Source organism: Lipotes vexillifer, unplaced genomic scaffold, assembly GCF_000442215.2.
Source record: "Lipotes vexillifer unplaced genomic scaffold, Lipotes_vexillifer_v1.1 scaffold557, whole genome shotgun sequence".
NCBI lineage: Eukaryota > Metazoa > Chordata > Mammalia > Artiodactyla > Lipotidae > Lipotes > Lipotes vexillifer.
This window is the reverse complement of record NW_006789913.1, coordinates 1,014,932-1,021,098: the sequence shown is the minus strand read 5'-3', so window position 1 is coordinate 1,021,098 and position 6,167 is coordinate 1,014,932.

Sequence of the window (6,167 nt, the reverse complement as noted above, 5' to 3'; positions counted from 1 at the left end):
TTGCTGATGTCGATGTCTGTGTCCCACTGAGGGTTCACAGTAGTTTGTTACATGGCAATTTTGTCGCAATAGGCAAGTGAAACAGATAGTGGTAGCAGGAGTAGGGTGCGGTATAACAAAAATCTAAAATACATGGCATTACGGGATTCCCTGGTGGCTCAGTGGTTGAGAGTCCGCCTGCCGATGCAGGGAACACGGGTTCGTGCCCTGGTCCGGGAAGATCCCACATGCCGCGGAGCGGCTGGGCCCGTGAGCCATGGCAGCTGAGCCTGCGCATCCGGAGCCTATACTCCGCAAAGGGAGAGGCCACAACAGTGAGAGGCCCGCATACCGCAAATAAAATAAAATAAAATAAAATATGTGGCATTGGCCTGAGACTAATCAGAGGACTAAGGCAAGAAAAGCAGAGAGCAAACTCTGATTCTGAGCTAAGCCATGGGATTTTCTTTGGCCAAGGGGATGTTAGCAAAGCTGATACAAGCAAAGACTCAAAAAAGTGCCTGTGTATTGACAAAGAATCTTTGCTTGACCAAACTCTGGTCAGCCTCCTGAACCTTCTCCTAAGCCCATCTGTGCACTTCCTTGTAAAATCCAGTTTCAGCAAGAACCCTGCTAAGTCAGTTTAACTAGAATCCTTCACCCTCAATATCTGATCCAGTTCCTCAGCCTCTACCATCCCTCAGGTAATGTCTGATCACCTGGCCTGTCCTCGAGCAAAGAATCCTGGTAGGTCCCTTTAGCCCAAATCCCCTGACCCTTATTGTTTCCTCTTAGTAATTCTCCATCCATTGACCCCCCTCCTGCTTCTTGTCTATAAATTCCCACTTGACCATGTCATGTTTGTAATTGAGCCTGGTTCTATACTGAGGTCTCTCTTCTACCATTGACATAGTTTTGAATAAAATCTGTTTTTACCTCTTTAACTACTATCCAACTCTGGTTTTTCTTCTATAGTATTTCTATTTATGTTCTTGCATCTCTGCCGTAACTGTAAGAGCGTGCTTGGGCTAGCCTGCTGGAGGAAAAGAAGATGCATAACTGAGTTGCCCCAACAATCCCACCCAATGCTAACCTAGATAAGCTTATAGCCAGCCAACACGTGAGTTAGCCCAGCCACCTAGCTGACCACCCCAAGTGTGCGAACAATAAATGCTTACAGTAAATACGTGCCATTGATTTTCTGTGACTGCTCATTATGCAGCAATTTTGTGATAAGAGATAACTGACAAAATGACTAAACAATGGTTTCTACATATTATGTCTACAATAAATATTTGCCTTTTTCCCATATCCCATTATAGTAATATATGTTGGATAAATGTCTTTTTAACTGCTTAACAATGTGTTCTATAAGGGTAGAAACTGTATTTTAAAGATATCAGAGTAAGGTAGTAAGAAAACATTGTTCTTTTAATAGGAAAGTCATTGTTTGTTAGAGAAAATACATTGACAGTTGCTTGAAGGTAGAAGGTGTTAACAGTGAGGGGATAGTGCCAATAAAAGGAATCAAGGATGCCTGGGGAAATGGCTGATTCAGTGTTGGGGTATGGAAAATGGAAGATGATCTAGATTCTCTTATACTGCCAGAAAGCAATGGAGAAAACTGCGGTCTCTTAAACAAATGATAGATGTTAACATCACCAGTAATGGCACAAAGTGGTATCATATATCTTCTGAAATGATGTACTGAGAAGGGCACAATACCACTTTTGTGGTGTTCTTGCAAAAATATATATATAACTTGAATTAAATCAAGAGGAAACATGAAACAGACCCAAAATGAGGTATGCTCTACCAAACAACTGTCCAGTACTTTTCAAAAGTGTTAAAATCATGAAAGACAAGGAAAAACTGAAGAACTATTCTAAATAAAGGAGAATATGAAGACCTGAAAACTAAGTGCAAACATGCAATGTTGGATTGGATCCTAGATCAGAAAAGGGACATTAGTGGGACATTTGGCAGAATTTGGATAATGTCTGTAAATCAGATAATAGTATTGTATCGATATTAGTTTCCTGGTTTTGATAAGTGTACTGCGGTTATGGAAGATGCTAACATTGGCGAATCCAGGTGAAGGGTACACAGGAATTTACTGTTGTGGCAACATTTTTTAAGTCCAAAATTATTTCAAAATTTTTAAACATTTGTAAAAGTGGATAGAACTATTCTCTGGGGAAAAGGAGGGAAATGTTGAGGTCCTAGAGAGAAGGAAAATGAGAAAGAGAAAGGACTATCTAGGACACAACAAAAGTGTGCAGACTCTATAGTATGACCCTCCTTTAAGCCCCCTCAGTGATGGCTACAAAATCACAAAAGATGGGCTTCCCTGGTGGCGCAGTGGTTGAGAGTCCGCCTGCCGATGCAGGGGACACGGGTTCGTGCCCCAGTCCGGGAAGATCCCACATGCCACGGAGCGGCTGGGCCCGTGAGCCATGGCCGCTGAGCCTGCGCGTCCGGAGCCTGTGCTCCGCAACGAGAGAGGCCACAACAATGAGAGGCCCGCGTACCGCCAAAAAAAAAAAACCAAAATCACAAAAGCCACGCAGAAACCTAAGAGAACAGCAAACATAAGAACAAAGACAAAGTAAAAGTGATATGTTAAGCCACAGGAACTTGCTGAAATCATGGTGAGGGCTCTGTATTATCAGAACTCACAAGAGGCTATGCACACGATATAATATCTATATACATGACACTTCATTATTTATCGGAAATATTAAAGAAAGGTACATCTAAATGTTAAAGTCCAAACCATAAAGCTTTTATAAGATAATAGAGGAATATATCTTCACGACATTGCGGTAATGAAAGTCGTTTTAAATAGGACACAACAAGCACTAACTTTTTTTTATGAAGGAAAGAAAAAATGATATAAATTTGACTACATTAAAATTCAGAATGTTTGGTAATCAAAAGCAGACCTGCCACTTTTATGTAATACATTATATAGGTAATCTGCACAAAGGCATCTGACAAAAGCAAGTGAGAGATGAAATTCAGCCCATACTGCACTTACCACACCACACTTACCAAGCCATCAGAAACGGAGCCTTTTTGTAATTTGTACAAAGGTATCCTATGTACTAGACATATCTTCAATCAAAAGATGTCATACATAAGTGAAAAAGCATGCCAGATTTGGGGAAGATATTTACAATACATTTAACCAACAGAGAACTAGTATCCAGAATTTATAAAGAATAACTACAAATCAATAAGAAGACAGATAACTTATTTCATAAATAGGTAAAACTGATAAAAGATTTGACAGTCACTTCAGAAAATAAGCATATGAAAAGGTATTTGTCTATACTATTTCAGAATTCAAATGTTAGTCATTTATGATTTAAAGCAGAATGAAATGTCTCACTCTAGCTCACATATTTAAAACAAACTAAATGTATTTCACAGTTTTTAAAAAAATGTAAAAAGAAAAAACAAAAATATTTCAGTTAAAGAAACTTGATTTCTTAAGCTAGATTAGAGTTTCCACAGAGAAACTGCAAAGGGACCAAGATAATTTGGCTGAAATTGGTATGGTTGTTATATACCATGGGTGTCATCATTTTCAAAGGCACTAAAGTCACATCACACTGCATTAGATTGGGAAGAAAATCATTTTTGTAGACTAAGAACTGTTTCATGTCCACAGCTAGACTTGGAATTTTCCATAGAACCTGGATAAAAGTAAGCCAGTTGTCCTAGAAAATTAAGTACTTCTAAAGCCTCCATCAATACAAGAGCTAATCATTTGCTATATTCCAGCTACTTCCAATGCATTTACTTCCTTCTCCTAATGGGAAAGAACAGTAGAAAGTAGAAAGTAGGACTAGCCAGTTAGATTGCAGCACAGCAGAGCAGATATGAACACAGGCTTCTGAAGTCAGAATGAGTGTGGGTTTTTTGTTTGTCTGTTAATTTATTTTTTTTTAATTAGTATAGAGAAATAAATCAACAAAGCAATGTACCATTAGAAAAATAATGGACTAAAAACTTTTTAATGTAAGCTACTTACTTATCTGTCATTCAAAAGCAGGCAAGAGGTCAAGTGTTCAGGAAATGAACATATCACAATTTGGGGAGATCAGGAATTACTGTGAAGAGTGACATGATTTTCAGTGGGTCCCAATTGCTTTTGGGTCAATATTGATAACTTCCTAATTATGATTATAAGACCTAGTGATGTGATCTTCTACCCAGTTCTCTCTAGTCTCACCCATAGTTAGATTCCCACATAAATTCTGTCAATCATAAGGTAATTTTTAAGCATCCGGAATATATTCATTATCTTTTTTTGCACCTCTGGGAATTCTCATGTTCTGTTTCCTCTTTCTAATTTTCAGATTAGAAAATTCTAACCTAATCTAAATCTTTTCTAAATTTCAGGTCTTCTCCAGCCTGAATCACTACTGTTTATTCTTATGACATCCTTCAATATTTATCCCAAATGCCACATCAGTGAAGCCCTCACTGATTAGCTTAGACCTTGAAAAGAGTTAATTGTTTTATCTTAGAGGTCATAGAACCTTATACTTTTCTCTTTTATTGTAGCCTAAGTACTTTTCTTTTCCTTATTCCTGTTGTAATCTAACCAGAACTCTCTTGAAATAAGGGACAATTCTATGAGACTTGTGTAGACATTTTTTTGTTGTTGCTCTTCAATTCTCTCATTCAACAGCTACTTACTGGGGCTTCCCTGGTGCGCAGTGGTTGAGAGTCCACCTGCCGATGCAGGGGACACGGGTTCATGCCCTGGTCCGGGAAGATCCACATGCCGCGGAGCGGCTGGGCCCGTGAGCCATGGCCTCTGAGCCTGCGCGTCTGGAGCCTGTGCTCCGCAGCGGGAGAGGCCACAACAGTGAGAGGCCCGCGTACCACAAAAACAGCTACTTACTGAGAGAGTTCTAGGTGCAAGAATTATTTTAGATGCTAAGAGGCATAATAGTGAACAAAACCAACAAAATTCATTGCCCTTATGGATTTCACGTTTAAGTTGTTGCAAATACGTACATACCAAGGCAAACCAGTGCTAACAGAAATTGGGGAATTCTAAAATGAAGGTGCTAAGTCACCAAAAGATTGGAGTGCAGCTTAACCTGAAGAAATTTCTGGAAAGAACAAACAACTATAAAAATGACTAAGATTCTCTGTTTTCCTTTGCTCATCTATCCTCTCAGAGTGTGATTTATTTTTTCTACAATCGCTCTCTCTCTCTCTCTCTCTGAAAACTGGATTTTTGCGTGCCCTACATATAACCACCTACATGATACAAAAATTTAATCTCTTTATTCCTCATTCTGGGAGAAAGGTCTCTGATTACACTAGCTTGGTCAACATTTGCTTATGGTTTATCAACTATGACTGGGGCTGGTGGCATGACTAAATTGTATAAAATGGTACAAAATGGCTGCCACTACTATAACCTCATGAATGGGAGAAGATTTTTAAAAAGTGGTGAAACTTCAGAGCTCACATCTCTTGGTTGACCTCAGAATGTCCTTATGGATGTAGGTTTTTGGATATAGGTATTATGTCTATTCTGGCTACCACTGAAAAAAAAAGAAGAAATTAAAAAAAGAGAAAAGGTATTTGATCTCCAGCCTCTCATATACAGATGTTCAGGTTGTGCACTATACAACCTCACAACATCTATTGTGTAGACATAGTAGATTTGTATATGTACTCAAACAATTTCTCAGCAGATGGCACTGGAAACTCTCATGCACTACTACTGAGGTTATAGATTGGTACAACCACTTTGGAAGACAGTTTGCCATTTTCTAGTAAAATCGAAGATATATATGCATACCTTTTGATCCCGGAAATCTCCTCAGGCACTTGGGCATCAAAATACATGTACAAGAATATTCATATTGGCATTATTCCTAATTGTAGAAAACCAGAAACAACATAAATGTCCCTCAGCAATAGAATATGTAAATAGATCATGGTATATTTATACACTGGATGCTAGCAATAAAGTAAGCTTCAGTCACATAAAAGCATGAATGAATTTTGCAAACAAATATTAATTTTTCCTTATTTTTGTAAATCTCCTTAGAATACAATAGACTGTATAAAGCCAAAAATATACAAATGTATTGTGGGGTTTATAATTTATGCATAAATAAAGCCTATGACAACAATAACACAAACAATGGAAG